Source organism: Eretmochelys imbricata, chromosome 2 (assembly GCF_965152235.1).
Source record: "Eretmochelys imbricata isolate rEreImb1 chromosome 2, rEreImb1.hap1, whole genome shotgun sequence".
NCBI lineage: Eukaryota > Metazoa > Chordata > Testudines > Cheloniidae > Eretmochelys > Eretmochelys imbricata.
The window spans coordinates 179,695,097-179,715,666 of NC_135573.1; the positions used below are offsets into that span (position 1 = coordinate 179,695,097).

The 20,570-nt window shown below is 41.9% G+C and overlaps 1 protein-coding gene across 2 annotated transcripts in view; it reads left to right on the forward strand.

Annotated features, from left to right (window-relative positions):
- The window catches only part of ELMO1 (engulfment and cell motility 1), a 417,191-nt gene that overhangs the window by 169,470 nt on the left and 227,151 nt on the right, over positions 1-20,570 (forward strand). The gene's annotated exons all lie outside the window — the stretch shown is intronic.

Here is a 20,570-nt window from a genome sequence, read left to right on the forward strand (position 1 = left end):
GAAACAGAGGACTGCCATGTAATGTAGTTAGTATTTTAATTTGCTAGTCACTGCAGGTATTTGGGTTATTACTCCTCTCTTTGTATAAAGACAAAGCAAAATACTACACTTTAGGAAGGAAAAATCAAACGCACAAATAAAAAACTGGGTATAGCTGGCAAGGCAGTAAAACTGCTAGAAGGGATTGGGGTGATAGTGGATCACAAATTGAATATGCATCTGCAGTGTGAGAAAGGTTAAGTTTTGTGATATTTAGCATTTTTCTTAGTCATAAAATCTGAAGTCAAGTGAATTCACCATAATCTTAGTTTTTTTTATTTATTGTTTTAAATTGTGTCAAGGCCTCATGGTTGTGGGAAAACATGAACCCTAAATATTCAAAAGCCAGAATGCAAATAAAAAGAACTTCAAGTGTTGGGGTTTTTTTAATCTCAGGATTTTAAAGAAAATCCCATGATTTTGGGGGTCTAACTCATTAATTCTGAACACTCAAGGTTGGTAATTGGCTGAGCGAAGTCAGGTCTAATACTCAACTTGATGACATTTGTTTGTCTAGCTTTTGAACACCATATCTGATCAATTCCAAAATTTCAGGAAATATTCTAGGCATCAGTGGAAACATCTGTACTGGTTTTGGTGCAAATCAGAGCACTCAAAAAGCCTGATTCAGAGGAAATTCAGGGCCCCCAGACTGCCTGGTGCCGCAAGCTGAGCAATTTATATGCTGCCCTCTGCTGCTACGTACCGTTATCAAAGGCCGCTGCATGGGGAAATTGTAGTTGTGTATGATCCTCATGGGAGTATAGGCCAGCTAGGGATTGCTGGAGTGCATAGTGGTCGGGCTTCTTTCACTTTATCTCACCCCCACTGCCAAGCCACCCTCTCTGTTTTCTGAAGCACTAGGGGAGGGAGATGCAGTAGGAAAATCCATCAGCTCTGTGCCTACAGGGGAGTTGTGGGAGGTTTCTGCTCCCTGTACACTGCCTGTCTGGCACAAAGGGAGCAGATTGTTGGCAGAGATTCTACCTCAGGATTCTTTGCCCCTGCCCCCTGGTGTAGGTCCTGGGAGCATTCATCTGTATACCAAGGAAGGTCTGGCTTCTTCTGTTTCAAAAACTGACCAAACTGTCTTTTAGATGGGGAGAGCAAAAGCTTGTCTCATCACTGACTGGGTGTCTCCTGTACAGCTTGTTCTCTTTCTGTATTTAGAGTGCAGACATTCTATCGTTTCGTGTCTCTGCCATGTCAAAAAGCTTTACCACATTATTGTGAAGGCACTGCAAATAGAAGGTACAGCATAGACATGGCTTCAGAGGTTTACTATAACATTTGTAAAACTGTATAGTTAGAAACCCACATTCCAGATGTTCATGTTGGTCTGAAGGGAGGCTTGTTATTAGTAAAGGTAGGTTTAAAATAATATAAGCTTGATTAAGTTTAACAGAACAGTGAACAGTAAAACAAAAGAACGTGATCCAATCAGAAGATATAAGATGCAGTACATCCTAGAGATTTGTTCTGTTAGCCTACTGCATTAAGTACTCAGCAATGGTCTGAATTCTATTTCTGTCCTTCCTTATCTGTTTTTGGCAGTAAAATTGCAAACAAGATTTACTTCTGGCAGCAAAATATTTGATAGCAATAATTATTTTTCCACAGTTTCAAAATAATAATGCAAAATAAAAAGATGGGAAAAATACTGTTAAATGTCAGATATTTATAAAAGCCCAAGTCACATATATGGGTAATGATAAAATAGGTCCTAATTTCACAAGCCATTGACATGATTCCTCAAACTTGAAGAAGTTATTATATATTGACATCCAACACCCGCATTTCCACCCTCATGCATATGAGTCCGTTTAATCCCTGTAATCCAGACTGGGCAATAAATACTGCTAAAAAAGCTGGTATCTTTCAAACTCATTCATACTCTCTCTCTGTCTTTTTAAAGCATGCCCAATCTCAGGTCCATCCACGAGAGATTGTAATACATTTGTTTGCTTAAAGAGGTGGATCTGGCTAGTTTCCAAGCCATTTAAATTGGCCACGATTCTTAAGGATACTACCAGCTTCTGATTTAGGGTCAGATTTTCAGAAGTGTTCATCATGCAGCAGCTGCCATTGTCTTTATATATGCCATTGATTATATATAATGTGTGCACCCATATACCCATATATAAAATATTATGCACAAAAAACCTATGTGGATGGTGCTGACTTAATGAGTCTTCATTGTTCAATGTGTGGCCCAATCTGTTATTTACTGCACACTATTCAAACCCTGCTCTGAAGATGCAATTACTAATTTCCTCACTGGCTCCTAGTTCCAATCTCCTTGTCAAACCAATTTCCCCCTTATTCCCCTTCATCTGATCTCACTGGGTATGTCTACACTGTCATAAAACACCCACCCGCTGGCCTGTGTCAGCTGACTTAGGCTCTCGGGGCTCAGGATGCAGGGCTATAAAATTGAGGTGTAGCTACTCAGGCTGGCGCCCAGAGTCTGGCACCCTCCAACCTAGCAGGGGCTCAGAGCCCAGGCTCCAGCCTGAGCCTGAACAACTACACTGCAGCTTTATAGCCCCACAGCCTGAGCCCCGTGAGCCTGAGTCAGCTGATATGGGCTAGCCGCAAGTGTTTTCTTGCAGTGTAGACATACCTAGTGTTCCTAATTCCATTCTCTGTATACCCTTCTTCTCCCTTGGATCCCAGGCCCAGCCTGCCCACCCCACCAGTCCCTGCTCCAAAGCATGGGAGTGCTAGAACTAGTAAAGAAAAGGTTGCCAGAATTTTTTAACATGGGGAGAAGCAACTTATTTCCCCCCAGCCTTGCTCTCAGAAATGGTTAACTGCTTTGGCTGAAATTTTCCAGAAACATCCAACCTGAGGCAGACCCCCAGAATGGAAAGTTTCAGTGCAAATGATTAAAGTTTGGCCAAGTTAAAAGCACTGAAAACAAGATCTTATAATAGGAAATGTTAGACAACGTTAATAATGGGCAGCTCTACTAGCCCCACCTGTAAAACACCATCACTTTGCTAAATGTTTTCTTTTTCTGTATATAACATAAATGAATGAGGATTAAACAACTGTTTTATTGAACTTGAATTCTTCAACTAGAGTTATATATATTCATTTCTCTTACTTCTACAGTGTTGTTACCTGTAGGTTGCCATTTCGGACTGAGAAATAGCTATGTATGCTTTGTTTCAGAGTAACAGCGTGTTAGTCTGTATTCGCAAAAAGAAAAGGAGGACTTGTGGCACCTTAGAGATTAACCAATTTATTTGAGCATAAGCTTTCGTGAGCTACAGTTATGCATCCGATGAAGTGAGCTGTAGCTCACGAAAGCTTATGCTCAAATAAATTGGTTAGTCTCTAAGGTGCCACAAGTACTCCTTTTCTTTTTATGTATGCTTTATCAGTTTAAACAGCTCCTAAGATAATACTATTTATTTGCTGCAACCTAAAATTAATGGAAATAAATATGGTCACAAATTCAGTGTTGCACATTATTTGTTGTACAATAAAATTCTTCTTTGATATCTTCTGATTAAAAATGTAGTGTTGCTCTAGTTGAACAATTCAGGATCCCTACATCATAGTTGTTGGCCTTTGCTAATTCATTTAATGTGAAGAAAGAAAAAAAAAACTCAAGGAAAACATTTAGTTAAAGGACAGTGCAGAAAACTGGACAATTTGTGTGGAGCAGATTAACTGCAGTCAATTAAGCAGTAAATTGGGGAAGGGCTCAAGAGAGGAAAAATTTTGAGCAAGACTTTGGGGGCAGATGCCATGCCTTGTGGGAGTATTTAACATTAAGCTGAATTCCCGATCCTACAGCTGTCTCAAGTTAATAATGTCAATCAGATAGCATCACCCTTACTGGGTATTTGGAGTAGCTAATGGCAGCTGTTATTAAACAAAATGCTGTGCTTTTCTGGCCAACGGGAGTAAGAAAACAGCAGGGGCAAGGAGAGAGAACTTGGTGGGGGTTTAGTAGTAGTTATTGCTGGGTAGTGGAAGATGACCATTCATTTTCTTGCCAAACATGTGAGGGTTGGCATTTGAGGTATCAGTCTTTTATGGGCTATAGTACTGGGGAAGCTGAGAACAGGAGTTCGGGGATTTGTGGTTTGGGGAGTGAAATCTGGAGCTGGTGTAAAATCAAATTTATGGAGGTGAGACTAGATGGTTTCAGTGGTCTTTTCTGGCTGTCTTGTTTATGGTTCTGTGACATTTCCTTCTGGCAATAACATCCTGCCATGCTGGGGAGTGCTACATTATTTATCCCCTGGGAATACTTACAAATCTCATATTATAATAGAAAAGATGCCTTATTTAAATCCCTTTCTTGGGTTAGGCAATGGGAGAGAAATGGGTGAATGACATCACATTAGACTCAGTCTTACTCTCAGTGAAGTCCATAAGAATTCAGTGGCAGGAAAATAAGGAACACACTGTCTGATGATTAATGTACACTCTCCACTGCTGATTTGTTTGTTTGTTTCCAGTCTTAATTATAGCTGTTATTTGAATACTTCTACTATTGCAGGGAAAAAACCTAGCCAAACTCTTACATATTCGTAAGAGAGAGGTTCATTTGTTCTAAACCTGGGCAAAGAGTATCTAAACCAGGTAGATATTACATGTTCTTGTTGGTGTTTTTCAATTTAAAAATACTTCAACTACATTTTTGACACTGAATTGTGTGTCTGAGCTGAACTTTTCTGTACTCTGCTTCGTTCCAATGTGATTTGAAATATTCAAACTTGAGAACTGGGCTTTGTAAATAGATGCATAGGGAAAAGTAAAGATATAATCTATAAAACATAGAAGGCCATACTTTTTGGATCTTATTTTGGGTCTTGAGACCTGCAGAATTTGAGGGAGTCCTGGTTAAAAAGCCCATGCTTTTTCTTTAAGACCTGTTTATGCCCGTAGGCCTCAATTCCCTAAAATACATAAGCACGTGCTTGCGTGTTTTGCTGAACAGGAGCCTTAGTCCCTTACTCTCCCTTCTATTCTCTGGGAGGCTGTTTCCAAATTGGGTGACAACTCTGTCAGGCTTTCTCAGGAGTGGTTCAAGTTGGGATCCAGTCTTTTCTGTGGGATGCAATTTGAAGCCACATCACTTTATGGAATTAAAAGGCCTTTTCACCTTCCCTGTTGGGATTCAAGAGTCCTCCTTTTGCTTTATCTTTCAGGGCTGCTTTATAATCAACTTCCGCCTTTGAATAATTCATCTTCCTCTTTAGCTATCACTTGTTCTTTAAGTAGCTCATTCCAATTCTTTCTTCAACCCAGTCTTTTCAGGGACTAAGCTAAGGCCTTCTCTACAATAGGAAATAAAGTCCTCACTGACAGCTGTTGTCAGGAGCACTTGGTAACTGACCTAGTTTAATAATGAGTGTAGGTGAAAACAAGCCATTTGAGCTAACTCTGAGAGCGGAAGAGACTTGCATTTCCAAGGACTTACATGAAAATGCTGAACAGTCAGTAATCTGTAAAACTTGCCATCATCACACTTTCTATATTTTTTTTCTGTTAACTACAGTTTGACAGGGAATGAGTTTTCCACAAAGAGTTTTATATATCTTAACTAGCAGTATTCCCCGCAACCCTTGCCCCCACCCCCCAAAACCTTATGAGTGAATTTTGCTCTTATGTGCCATGAAAGGCTTATTGCTGCTATATTTCCCCTTCCAGCCGCCCCCACCAAGAAACCCAATAAACATCCAGAATCACAGGCTCTCACCAGCACAAAACATTGGTGTGCCAGAACTGGCTCTGACGTGTAGCATCATTGTGCTTGGTGGTTAGAAGCTCTTCCAAGTAGACATTTTCTAGGCACGTATATTATAGATGTAGGTTGTCTGATTTTGACCTTGGTAAATCAATGCATTTTACTCTGGATTTACACTGGGGTAACTGAGATTAGGGTCTGGTCTGGAGCCTGCTGACTGGGAGTTTGTCAGTGGCATAGGATAAACTGCCAAAAAACTTTGTTTTATGTTATCACTGGCAATCAGTGAGGTTTCTGTTTACACTGGTCTGTGTAAGGAGCTGTTTGCTCATGTTATGCAATCAAGCAGGGAAAGCAGTGCATTTCTGGAAGATTAGATCATGAGTTGGGTGCTTTGTGAGGCCTAATGCCAAAGACCAAGCGGTTTCAGCCACTCTGGAGAGAAGTGTGTTAATCCCCAGAATTGCCCTGGCTACAGTATTACTATTATCAAAAGCAAACTGAGAAGTAGAAAGAAAAAGTCAGCATCTAACCAAGCCTATTCTGGAGCTAATAACCACAGCAGTTCTGATTTACTTTCCCACTTTTCCTACTAGTAAGCGAGGTCAAATATCCCATTGTGACTTTAATTATAGAGCCTTCATGTTGCGTGGCTAGAGCTAGACAGGGATGCAGTGTCATCAGTTCAGCCTTTCAAATCTCTTGCAGCCAGGAATTTAAAAAGTTAGTCACAAAGCAGCTGGAAGGATTTTCTTTTACCACATCCACAACTTGCTGGTCCTGGGTTGCATAAACAGCAGCCAAAGGCTCAGCTCTGGACTTCATTGGAAACAGACCAGGAAAAAACAGCTGCTCATAGCAGAAATGGGTGACCAAAAAATACTACTTGTTCTTTTTTAATGTTTCAGACAAACGTTTAGTTGCAAAGAGTAATGCCCGGTCAGTCTCAGTGCTGCCTGGGTGTACGGTTACAGGCCTGCTCTTTTTTGCATAGGCTTTTCTGCTTGGAGAAACAGCATTTGTCACTGTCACAGAACATGGCTGCTCCCCATTTGTCATGCCGATCTCCTACTGCCTGACCTCGGCTGTTCCCTTCATTTTTCTTACTTGGATAGCTTTAACACACAGCATTTCCCTACCTGCTTTCTTATTCCGGATGAAAAGAAATAGGGGAAAGAAACACTTACTGGTAGGGTTTAACACACTGAAGGATTGAAAGCTTTCTTTAATTATCTTTTGTTGTGTTTATCCTGTCTCATTCTTTCCTAGGTGGCGTTGTGCTTTTTTGTTGTTGTCGTTTTTGGACTGGGTTGGGGGACAGTTCCTCCTCTCCCTCCCATGCCTCTGCACACAGTCAGCCATTTGTTACTACATGATGGGCCTGGTGTGTACTTACTGCTACTCTTTTTATTTAAAAAAATCATTGTGTTGCCCTTTTACATATCATTAATACTTTCCACTTCCATGGTGCCATCTGGGGATGTCAGAGCACTTCACAAGACCCTGGTGAAATAGATTAAATTAACCCCATCTTATTGGTGGGGTAAATGAAGTGCAGAGAGATCAAGTGACAGATCTGGGACTCGATCCCAGGCCTCATGACTCCCAGTTCTCTGTGCTAACCGTTGTATCATACTTTAATTGGCTCAAAAGCTGAGTATTTACAATACAACCATTTAGCTCAATGTGTTTTAACTGAATTAGTTTTAGAAGACCCCCCCCATTCCTTGACCTATCTAGATATGTAATGGGTGAATTCTAGTCCAGGATGCTCTGTCACAAGGTGAACATGTGTCAACCCCTCATTCAGTTTCCTAATTTTGTCATTACCTGTATTTATAAATGGCTTTTTGCTTTCTGGGCACAGTTACAAAATATGTGCAGTTAGGCAGAAATACAAGCTGTTTACCAGACAGGCTGAGGTAGTTTCAGTATCCCAAATGCACGGATCCCTTCTGCCTATCCCATCAAACAGCATACTATCGGGGAGCTTCCATGGAAAATGGGTGCTTTATCTATATATATCAACACACTGGACTGCTAATAAAACAATAAAAAGACTGAAGTAAGGAAATCAACATAAACTGTACTGATTTGCCCACCTTATATAAATGTAACTTTAACCCACTTGTGGCCAAGATGGAGTCTGCTCTGCAGACAGCTCTGGCCAAGAGAAGGCACGTGCATGAATGCAGCAGGGAAAGTCCCTTCCACCCCTGGGGCACCTGTTCCAAATCCCACAGAATGAACACACACACACCGGAAGAGTACAATGAATATAGGAAAGGGAAATATTTATTTACAGAGGGATGAAAGGAGAAAAACAACAGGGGGAAATATAGGGGGAGCAGTAAAGCAGGGTTGCATTCAACACAAGACCTCACAGGCCCAGTGGTAGCACAGTCTGAAAGGGCAGACACTGAGCAATATGTCTGCATACACAGTCCAGGAGTCCTGGGCAAAGTTCCAGTCCAGTGCTGAGTCTTGGGTGCTCCTGGTCGTCTTTGGCACCATGAACTTTCGCCAACAAACCCCTCTGGGGCCTTCTTCTGCCACTCTCTGCAAAGCCACCCATAGCGACAACCTCCCCACTTAACTAGCTAACAGCCTCTTTCCTTATCCCAGTGCAAAGTCACAAGCCCCAGTGCTCATGGCCCCATGCAGCTCTGGGCAGCAGTAATACTAGGTCCGGCTCTGGTTTGTCCTTCTCAGGCGATTCCTCCCTGGCACAGTGCTCCTCCTGACTCCAGTCCTGGGGTGTCCCCGATCAGCTGCTCTGTCCCTCCTAGGCTTCAGGCAGGTTCTCGGCTGCTTCACTTTCTGAGGGCCTGCTTGTTCCAGCCCTTCTGTCTGGCGCTATGGACACATGCACCCGGGCCTCTCCCTCTGCTCCCTTCCCCCTAACAGCAGTTCCTTCTTCTGGAGCAATCAGTGCTTCCCACACAGGAAAAAGATTTAAAGGGGTCATGGTCTCTAAATCCCAAGGGGGTTACATAAAGAAAAAAGTTGAACGGTTTGGTTGCCTGAGGCAGATTACTCAGCAAAACTTAACGTCTTTTGAAACAGAAGACAAACACATACCATGTTTACAGCACAAAGTTGTAAGAAAAGTAGGCTTTGTCTTCTCTAAGATCAGCATATCTTTAAAATTATTTATTAATCACTAATAATGTGCTGGGCATTGTACAATATAGAGGAAGTCACAGAGACTGCCCAAAGTGACTTTGTTTTAAAGGTTTCAGAATAATAGCCGTGTTAGTCTGTATTCGCAAAAAGAGAAGGAGGACTTGTGGCACCTTAGAGACTAACCAATTTATTTGAGCATAAGCTTTCGTGAGCTACAGCTCACTTCGTCGGATGCATACTGTGGAAAGTTTAGAAGATCTTATTATATAACACAAAGCATGGGAGGAGGTATTTTTTCATGCTTTGTGTGTATATAATAATATCTTCTAAACTTTCCACAGTATGCATCCGACGAAGTGAGCTGTAGCTCACGAAAGCTTATGCTCAAATAAATTGGGTAGTCTCTAAGGTGCCACAAGTACTCCTTTTCTTTTTGTTTTAAAGGACTTTCATCTCATGCCTCTTTATAGCAAGTGGCTTGCAGATATAAGTGTTCCTTATTTTACATAGGCTTTATTTTGCAAATAATATGATGTCTGGCCAGAAAAAACAGACCACCTTCTTCTCTCCTGTCACTGAAGTTCCCTTTAACAGCCAGTATTGCTCTTATCTTATTCAGCGCAACGGAACTAAGATAGGACTAAAAAAGTGCTCATAGTTTGGTTTCTACCTTTCTGACCACTAGAGGTTGCTCCTCTAAACGCTATATGGCAAGTTTTAAATTTGCATATGTACAGTGGTATGTCTTAAACTTGTATCCATTTTGTTAGATAACTAATTAACTGTACCTCAAGATTTTGCACTATTCTAGGTATTCCTTGTAGTAAATTTAGGAAATTCAGCAAAGACTGAGATTAAAGTTGCTTTATTTAAGGAAACTGACAGTATTTTTAAGGTGACCATTGTTTTCAGTATATTATATCCTTTATAAACGAATACACAGAGTTTTGGGTGCACAGTATTGTGTTTTGCTTTCTTGTGCATGTTTAGATGATGAATAAAAATTAGGGGCTCAATTCTGCAATTCGTAGGCACACCAAGTAACATATCTCACTGATTGATTTAAGTGACAAGACTCATGTGAGCAAGTGCTACTCAACATGAGTAAAGATTGAAGTGTAGAGCCCTGAGTAGTTCTGACTGAGACATCGAATACTATGAGATAATGTCTTACGCCTTTCAAAAGGCACAGCCTCTATCATTAACATATGTTACATTTTAATAAACAAACCCTGCATTAAAAACATTTTGTTTGCAAAGTCAAGTATTCAAACATTAGGAAATGCCAGGATTAAGGCTGCCTGCCAGTGCAACCTTAATTCACCTCCCTTGTGCATATGCATTATGATGTATATTTTAATTACATGATCACAGTATTTTTTTACCTGTCCCTCTGTGTTCTTTGCCCCCTCACCCTGGCTCCTGTCCATCTCCTGCTATCCAACCTTCCTATTCCTCTGTTCTTAGTCCCCCTCTGCTCCTATCTGTCTGTGGGGATGGTGCATACACATTCTGGTCCACACTAGGAGCTGGGAGAAGCTGGAGTATGCTCAGTGCAGAGAGAAGCTCTGGAGAATTTAGCTGCCAAACTCTAACAAGTCTCTACAGTCCCTGCAGCCCGCTGCTTCCTGCAGCTCCCATTGGCCGGGAGCAGAGAACCACTGGGAGCTGCAGGGAGCCATGCCTGTGGAGGGTGAACGTCAGCAAAATGTATCGCGGCCCGCAATCAGATTATCCCGATGGGCCGCATGCAGGCCATGGTTGCCCACCACCGCTCTACAGAGTAAGTATAAACTGAAAAATTATCCAAACACTTACAACTTGGCCAAATTTGATTAAGTTTTCATGGGAACACCCAAAGGCATCCGTGACCTCTGATGACCCCTTGCCAAGTCCCTACTCCCAAGTATGTGGGCAATGGAGCTTCTTAATAAAACAGTTGTAAAAATTCTTTAAATATGAGCAAAATAACATTTTTCTGTAATCTTCCTCTCTGAAATGGCTGAACAGTTTTAGCTGAAACAGTCCTCAAAATTTGGCTATGGAAGACCCCTGAACAGTGTCTTACAATGGAAGGTGCCAGTGACCTTTACTTTTGGCAGCGCTCCCAGTTCCATCCATAATTTTATACATTTTCTCCTGGTTTTCATTTGCTTTCAGTAGCTAGTTCACATCTCTGCATGAAGTGATGAAACATGCTAATTTTGTGCTGTTCATTTGGTGTTGTGGGAGGGTAAAGAGCTTTTTGTTTTCACAAATTAAGTGTTTCCCACTTAGCATTCCTTTTCCACACATTCTAAAAGACCCCTCCAGCAGGTAACTTCCCCCAGAGCCCAGCTTATTTGGAGAATATTAAGGAGAATTGGTGGTGATGCTGCCTTAGGTCAAGCTGGTGACTGCTTCCCTTCTCCTATCCCTGTCTCTGTGTCACTCTCTACTCTGTACTCAGACCCAGTGGCAACAGAAATAAACTTCTGCAGCAGGAAGAAGGGACTTGGGGTGCATTTGTAAAGCCCTCGCAAGTTTCAGCCAAATCATGCATGTGTTACACTATGATTACATTAGACTATCCGACTGCTGAATAAGGTTGGCAAAGGGCACACGTTTATTCAATACAAACTGGTGCTCTCTCTCGGGTGTAGAGAAGGTATTGAGTAGGGTGCTGTCCATTGTTTTACCCCATTTACTGCAGTAACATATTTTTGGAGATAGTTTACTCAATGGCCAAGGTTTCAAAAGTAGCCAGTGTTTTTGGGTGCCACATTTTTTGGGTGTCCAATCTGAGTCACTTTAAAGGGGTCTAATTTTCTGAAATTGTTAAGCCACCTGCCTTCAGGCTATTTGGGCTTTTTATTGCATCTCCAATTGGGCAACCAGAATCAATGGTGACAAAATCAAAAACAAGTGAGAAAATGAAAGTTGGAATGGCGGGGAGGTGGGGAAGAAAAGAATATATAGATTAGATGATACCCAGAATGATGTCACTCATTCAGATTCATTTCAGGGCAACTGAACTGTGCCCTGACCAGATGCATGAAGGTGCATGATCTATACCTGATTTGATAACCTCAGTACTGGATTCTGTAATCTCACATTCTAGATCCATATTGCAACTAGACCTTAAAGGGCTTTTTGTTTCCTAATTAAAAATGTGTGTCCATTTTATAATCTACAAAAAAAGATGAGTATTTTAGCATCACTGAGCTATTTTTTTTCCAGATGAGAAATATGGTGTACAATGCCATCCCATTGTGTGTCACATTCCCTTCATCACGGTGTAATGGGAAGTTGAATGCTACTGATTTTACTGCTGATATTATTCCATTACAGGAGGTAATAGTGTAGAGAATATTTTGGGATTGTTTTCCATTCGTGCCTTAGAATTTCAGCTTCAATATAGCTTCTAATATAAATAATGGATATCGCTGTATTTGTATTGCACACATTACTAGCAAATTTGCAGAATCCCATTTTAAAAGCAAGTATTAAACTTATTCTTTGGTAGCTAGCACTAGAGGGCAGTAACTCCATAATAGATTCATGTTCTGCATGGACATCGTTGAACAATTCACTTACCATTTGTTATACAGAATCATTTCAAGCATAGTAGGAATAAGAACCACTGTTGTTTGCTGTAAATTGCCACTTCTCAGTTGAACACTAACAGGGATCATGTTGCCAGTTGTCTCATCAAAATGATATGTTTTTAAAAATAAAGGTGAACGATAGCAAAATTCTCCTGTTTGCTAAGTACGGCTTGTTAGACAGTAAAGTAGCCTGGTACAATTTATTTTAGTCCTATCAATGAATTTTTTTCTTGTGAAACACTGAATGTGAAGCACTTTTGCATCTCTCTCATGTAGGTGCAAGTTCCTTCTACAGCAAATTGACTTTTCTCTAGCTGCTGCATAGCATTAAGGGAACTGTAATATTATTTTGGTTAGTCAGGGGGATCCTTGTACAGAATTGGGGCCTTTGCAGTTGAAGAATCAGCCGAGCACAGAGGATACTTAAATGTGTGTTTTCCCATGAAAGCAAAACCTGTACACTTTTTTTTTTTTAAAGGTTTCTCAACAGTGAATCCAAGATGGCAGATGCAATTTAGTATATGTGATTTGTTAGATCCTGAAATTTAGGATCCTAAATGTTCACCATGTTTTATAGTGATCATATTTAAATAAGGGGAAGCTTTTGGATCAGTGGGAGCTGCAATCATGGCTATTAGTAAATGATCTCCAGAATCTGCTTGTTGTGATGCCTTTTAAAAGAATTGTGTTGTGGGTTTTGGATTTAGCTTTGCATTGATGTTGGGTTTCTGTTTTATTTTTTAATTGTTTTGATTTCATAGAATCATAGAATATCAGAGTTGGAAGGGACCTCGGGAGGTCATCTAGTCCAACCCTCTGCTCAAAGCAGGGCCAATCCCCAATTTTTGCCCCAGATCCCTAAATGGTCCCCTCAAGGATTGAACTCACAACCCTGGGTTTAGTAGGCCAATGCTTTTTGTCTGTCTGATTTAACAACATAATGTAGACATATAAAACACCAAATATTGTGAGACTTGTGATAAAATCATTAGTGGACTAGTAAATCCATACAAACAATGTGCCTTCCTGTGAACACAGACCTAACCAGCGGTAAAGGAACACATGGGAACTGGTGCTCTTTGTAAGTTGAAAGAAAGTCTCTTAGAAAAAAATTCACAAACAGGAAATCTGACACAGTCTTCTGGTAGATGATGCCTGTCTTCTGAATGACTCTCCAACAATAGAGCTTTGTGGTGGTGTTTTTGAGCCAATAATTATTTAACAAGAGCATTATGGCTCTGATAATATTATCACTATGACCAGTAATCATGGTCAGCAAATTCATATGTTAAAACCATTGTTCTTGTTTACCATACAGCTGCATCCGATGAAGTGAACTGTAGCTCACGAAAGCTTATGCTCAAATAAATTGGTTAGTCTCTAAGGTGCCACAAGTCCTCCTTTTCCAAATACAGACTAACATGGCTGCTACTCTGAAACACAGCTGTGTGCAATTTACCAGATTTGTCTGTCAGATGGAAATGAACAACTAACAATTTGTAATGTAAATTGTTAATATGAATCAACCAGTCTTTCATCAAATGTTGATGAATCCTTGGTAGATGAGCCTTCTATAGAGGGATGGACTATTTCATTTTAGCATCAGTTTAATGTCCCTTCAGTTGAGAAGAAACACAAAAGAGAATTGACAGTATGAAACTTGGATGTGCTGCCAATCTTCTGTGACCTTCTTATTGTTATTTGAAAGATGAAGTTTAAAATAATCAGAATGAAGTATTTCTGGTTGTGTCATTATGAGAATGAACTGGATCTGATTAAGCCATTTTTTTAGCTCTTTGAATTCTTTTAAATCCTTTATTTGATCATTTTAGGGCTGTTTATGAAAATTAGGGGAAAAAAGTATGTAAAATTAAGTCAAAATTATTGTGTGTTTTTTAATGGAAGGGAAAAACCATCTCTTGATCGGGGTTAAAAATACCATTATTTTTTATGAATCTTTCATTTCTTTTCCCATCATGGATTATGAGAAAAACATTAAAAACTTTAAAATCCCCTTTGATGTAAACAAATATTTGGTAACAAAAATAAATAAATACATATAAAATTAGAGCTATTAGGATATTTCTTTTGCTACATATGAGCCATGTACCTTTTTATGCAATTTCAAATGCATCTCTTTTTTGTTTGTTTACCACACAGTTCTTATCTACATTGCAGTTACAATCTCACTGGGGAAGACAGGGTTTTATTACCTTGGTCATAGCATAGTTTAGTGTAGTACAGATGAGAGACTGAAGGCTACTTAGTTTTCCAATGCATCAATAATAGACATGTTAGTTGTTGTGCTGCAGCAGAGGACCTCCGTAAGCACCTAATAACATGCTACCGTCTAGAATTAGGCCTGTATCTTGGGAAATCTTTCCAGATATGATATACTGCCTCCTCCAGAAATGGCAGAAGGAACAGCTAAGAGGATGAAACTGGTCCCAAAAAGCCAGTTGCACCTAATTTCATCTCTTTTGTTTTCATTGGAGTGTCAACCTGGTTTGTCTTGCAAGACTTACTTTTCATAACCGTTTCCATACTAAACTCTAATGCAGCTTAATAGTTTCTAAATATTTGATTCCTGTAATGAATGTAAATTTAACCTATATTGAAATATTGCAACAATCCAAATCTTCTCTAGGCCTATGTAATTCCCTGTGTGTGTGTGCGTGCGTGCACTTGTGGTTTAATGCACACACCTGAAAATTAGAGGAATGTGAAGAACTCAACCATGTATAGTTTGGACAATGTTTACTTTTGAAGAGTTCCAATCAGGAGGAGATGGTGCCCCCCACCCGAATCTGTTCCACAAACTTTCCACACTTTATGGCTTGTACAATAGTTAATAGAATGGGAAGAGTGAGAGGTGCATTAAGTGCTGAAACAGCCTTTCCCAAAGAGAAGAATGACATCAGGGCCAGTTTCTGAATGCTGTAGTTTTAAAATGTGCTTAGTTAAATATCTTCCAGGTCAGATGATGAAAATCTACTCCTCTGAAAGGTGTTTCACCCACTATCTGTTAGCATCCTAAATTTAAGAACAAATCTTGCCCTCTTTGTGTCTGGAGAGGGCTGCGTGTATAGGAGAAATGGTGTGGTTCCCATTTCCCAAAGTGGGAAGTCCACATACAGAGGGCACACTCACCTGTGGAGTGCCCTCTTGCATCCGTGTGCAATGTTGCTGGTGTCCATGGCTCCAGTACTTCCTGCAGGCCATCTGCCTTTCACTGAGTCTCCTGGGGCTCAGCCCGTCAGCCAAGTCATGGAAAGTTCAGTCTCTTTTTGGGTTAAGCAGAAGGTCCAGATGAAAATCGAAACACATCTGGATAATTCTTCTGCCTCCCTGACACTACTGAAGTCTTCTCCTTCCAATTACAAACCCTGTCTCAAGCCACCCTCCAGAAGAGCTTGCTCTGCTCCCTGTGGGTCTCTTCCACCTGTTGTAGACCCTAACTCCGCCTCCTGTGGGTTTCTCTCCAAGGAGAGTCCTGCCTCCTCTGCAGTCTCTCCCTGGGTCTTGTCTCCTTTCCATTGCCTACCACAAGGGTCAGTTCTGTCCCTGTGGCCTTTCTCAGTGTGTCTACCCCAGACCCCTCCCAGAATGAGGGGCAGCTCCCTAACTCCTTTCTCCCAGGTCGTCTCCCCTCAGCTGAGCTCCACTCTGTTTAAGTTGTCCCCTGAAGGTGAGGTCACTCACTCTAACTCCATTACAATGAGCTGGGATCAATTATTGCCTCTACAGTCTAAATCAAGGGGCAGGACTGATGGGTATCTGCTAGGCCGTGGGCTAGGCTGAGCCTATCTTGCCTTAAAGGGCCAGCTAGTCTGTGACTCCATGCAAAAGGTTTATTGCAGAGCCAAGCTCTGCGTGGGGGGCTTTCTGCATTCTTGTATAGTAGGCCAGGAGAGAACTGGAGGTAAGGCTAATTGAATCCAGTAATAAATGGATCCACCAGCCTTTACCCCCTGACTATGTATGTGCACTGCGGGGTGGGCATAGGCTATTGCCACCTCAGGACTATAGTAGTGGCTGCTCCTAGACTTTGTGAGTAGGGACTGTATTCTTTCCTCCAACCCCCATGCAACCCCTTGCTGTGCTGAGCTTGGCTGCTTGTACTTAGGTAGGAGACAAGGATTTGATTGTAGAACTATTAACTTCATATAGTGACTTAAGACCACAGATAGGATATCAGAGTTGTTTACAGTTACTTTGCTGTGGAATAGTTTTCGGTCTGTCTGTCTTGGTTAGTGGAAGCTTGACCTGGTCACAGATAATAAAACAAATGGCTCTGTGTAAATCGCAGTTCTGTGGTGCCAGTACAGCCTTGTTAGCCTTGGGATCTTGGGTCTATATGTCTAGCCAAGGATAATATTTTAACTTCTCGGCTGGTGCCGAGTTTTGACAGCTACTATGTGTGTCTCCTAGGCACCTGGTAAATTCACGTGGCCAATCCATTTTGAAATGGAGTATTTGCACGCACGATGCTGACACATCTCTGAACTTTCGTTTGAATGAAATACAATGTGACCCATTCCTTTTGCACACAGCTGCAGTGTCAGCTTGCTGACAAAGAAAAGCCAAATTAAAATCTATCATTTATTTTGAAGAGGTCTCTGAAGGGAGCTGGGAATAAGATTTCTGCCAATTTTTTAATTAACTGGTTTTTGGATGTGTTTCTCAAATCTCATTGTTCTCTAGTAGCTTAGAACATCTGCATCAAGCACCCCCACCTTTCTACCCACTCTCATCACAATCATCAGAGTCCATTCAGTTCTATGAAAAGAATAACTCTCTACATTAATGGCTACTGTCTTTTTTTTATGTTCTGTTTCTACAGTGCCTAGTACAGTAGGGCCCTAGTCCATCACTTGGGCTCCTTGGTGCTACCACAATACAAATGGAGGGGGAGAGAGAGAGGATTAATCCATTCAAAATTGTATCCAGAATCGTCTGAGTGATGAAGTGCAGCAATATCCTGTATATTTCCCTTGTGAGTTCCTGATAGAATCATACCCACAGGCAAATTCTAATTATTATTATTTTATGTTCATTTTGTTGCAGTAGTTTCTCATACATTCATTTAATGATTTTCTTCCTCCTCTTTAAAGGAAAACACCAGTGTTATCATAAAAGGTACTCTAATCATTGCATTTTAATTACAAAGATGAACACTGAGGTCCCTTCTGGATTTCACCTGAATCAGACCGTTCATCTGCCCATCTCCTAACCAAAGCCTCACAATAATAGAGAGGATGGGAGGCTCCACTCCCTAGAGCAGGGGTGGGCAAACTTTTTGGGCCGAAGGCCACATATGGGTGGGGAAATTGTATGCAGGGCCAGGGCAGGGGGTTGGGGTACAGGAGGGACTGCGGGTTGTGGTGTGCAGGAACAGGCTCAGGACAAAGGAATGGGGCAGAGGAGGGGTGCGGGATGTATGAGGGGGCTTAGGGAAGGGGGTTGGAGTGCAGGAGGGGTGAGCTCAAGGCAGGGGTTTGGGGTGCAGGAGGGGTTTGGGCTCCGGCCTGGCACCGCTTACCTAAAGTGGCTCCAGGGTGGCAGCGGCGCACATCGGGGCCAGGGCAGGCTCTGAGGTGGCCCCACGCTGCTCCGGAAAGCAGCCAGCACCACAACCCTGCGCGGCCCCTGGGGGTGGGGGGTGGGGGCAGAGGGCTCCGTGCGCTGCCCTTGCCATGCCTCCAGGTACCTCCCCCGAAGCTCCCATTGGCCGCAGTTCCCTGTTCCTGGCCAATGGAAGCTGCAGGGGGTGGTGCCTGGAGGCAAGGGCAATGCACGGAGCCCTCTGTGCCCCCCTTCTCCCCCCCTCCCCGGTCAGGCCGCATGGACGTGGTGCTGGCCGATTATGAGAGCCGCGCAGGGCCTGTGGCACCATGGGGGGCAATCCCGCGGGCCGGATCCAAAGCCCTGAGGGGCCGGATCCAGCCCGCGGGCCGTAGTTTGCCCACTCCTGCCCTAGAGTATGCAGGAGTCTAACCTTTTATCTGTACAAGACAAAGCCTTTTTGAACGTCTCCAAAATTATTCGTCACCATCACTGAAAGAATGAAAGGGGAAACAATCTCTTCCCAAAGACTGTTTACTTGGCTTTCCACCTGTACATGCTGTTATGAATTTATGGGACCACCTTCTCCACAGTCTGTCAGCTAGAGCTCCGGTTGCTTAGGTAGCTTCCTTGCAAGGAATTCCAGCTATGGGATGGGGTTCCATTCAGACATTAACTAGGCATTGTCCCTCATTCAGGCTTCTGCCAAGGATGCGTCCTTTGGTTCAGCCATCCTACAATACATAGTTCAGAGCACTTCCTTGCACCCTTCTCCTCAATGAGCATTACTTGGGAATCCGCCACAATGAATACTTATAGGGACCAGCACTCGAAGAAGGAAGGAGGGTTACTTACTTTATCGTAACCCGAGTTCTTGGAGATGTATGGTCCCTATGGGTATTCACCATCCACCCCCTTCCCTTTTGCTCAGATCCTCTCTTGATTTGTGGAAGAGCAGGAAATGGAGAGACCCTCCCCTCCATCCCACCTTTTAGACCCTTGATTCGAAGCACAAGGAAGTGAAGGGAGCTGGCACAGACCGATGTATGCTGCTATTGAAGAGTTTCTGGTGTCAGGCGCATGGAATGTGTGCTCATCTCACAGTAAATACCATTAGGGACCATGCATCTCCAAGAGCTCGTTACCATAAGTTAAGTAACCTTCCTTTTTTTGGTTGTGCCCAGGTTTAGTTCTTGTTCATTATGATCACTTAAATATTGCAAATATAGTTTAAAACAAAATAATTTTGCCTCATTTCTTTCCTTTCTGTTTCCTCTGCTACTGCTGATGGTGGATACTCTCACCTGCAGTGAGTGCAGCTATTTACTATTGCACGTTTTTGATAGCATCAGCTGTAGTAAGTGAAACAGAATGCCAGATTGGGACCAGAGCAAAGAATCTTTCAATGTGCCTTTAAGATAGGGAGGCCAAATACATTTTATTATTCAAAATATTTGTATATGTTTTCCGTCCTTGGTTCAGCTCAGATTATGCATAGTAGCTGATGTGATTTTGGTGGTCGTTTGAGTTATGCTTATGAGCTGAAGCTCTGTAGCATAAATTTTCTTGGATGGGAGCATGAGGAATGATTTATCATTTGGATTGTTTTGTTTATATTTTTAAAGTGCACTAATCAATAATCTCTTACGGCACATTCAAAATTCAGAATACTGAAACACAACATTTTACAAATTGCTTTTGATGTCCACGAAAAACTCTTGCCCAGCCCATCCATTCCAACCTCTACTTGACCCCATTCTCTTCTCTTGGAAAAGCTTGCAAAAACAGATAGGCCTTGCATTATACACAAATAGTGCTAGGGGCCAAAGTAAATTCCAGAGCTGAGGACTCCTGCCAAACAGCCATTTAAACGAGGTGGGTGGTGTTAGGAACTACATTGTAATGCATCACAATGCATAACTACAACTTTACTGAACCACATATGCTGACATATCTCTTTTGTAGAGGGCTTGTGTTATACTTGTATAAGCTGTATACTTGAAGAACTTGCCTCAGACATGCACCGGGAGAGAGGCAGTCTCTAAGGTAGGCAGGGCTCAAGTTGCATAGAATTCCGCTCAGTTGCAATCTTTCTGGATAGCTGTGTGACGCCCTGTATATTATTGTTGTTTTCCTTATACCCTATTGGCTTCAAGTTTGTGGGATCACAATCAAAGCTTAGAGGAAACCCTGAGTGTTTTTGTACAGATGGGAAGAATAGGGAATCCATTTCCCTGTGTCGGAGTTCATCCCCCACACTCCCAATCCCTCCTGTAAACAGGCACAATTCTCTTTGTCATTGGCTTATAAACATATCTCTGAGGAACAAATTTTTCTCAGGGATGTGCCAGATTAAAGCAAATAGAATGTAGTTTAAGACACACATGGAGGATAATCCCCCTGGGTCCAACTAATTTATGCCCCCTTCCCCACCCTCCTCTGCTAATTATTCGGTTCAAACAGTAGAGGGATTGATATGTTAAGCCTTGTCTGCACACAAAAGCTGTACTACTTTATATCAGTATAGTTGAAGCAGTACAACC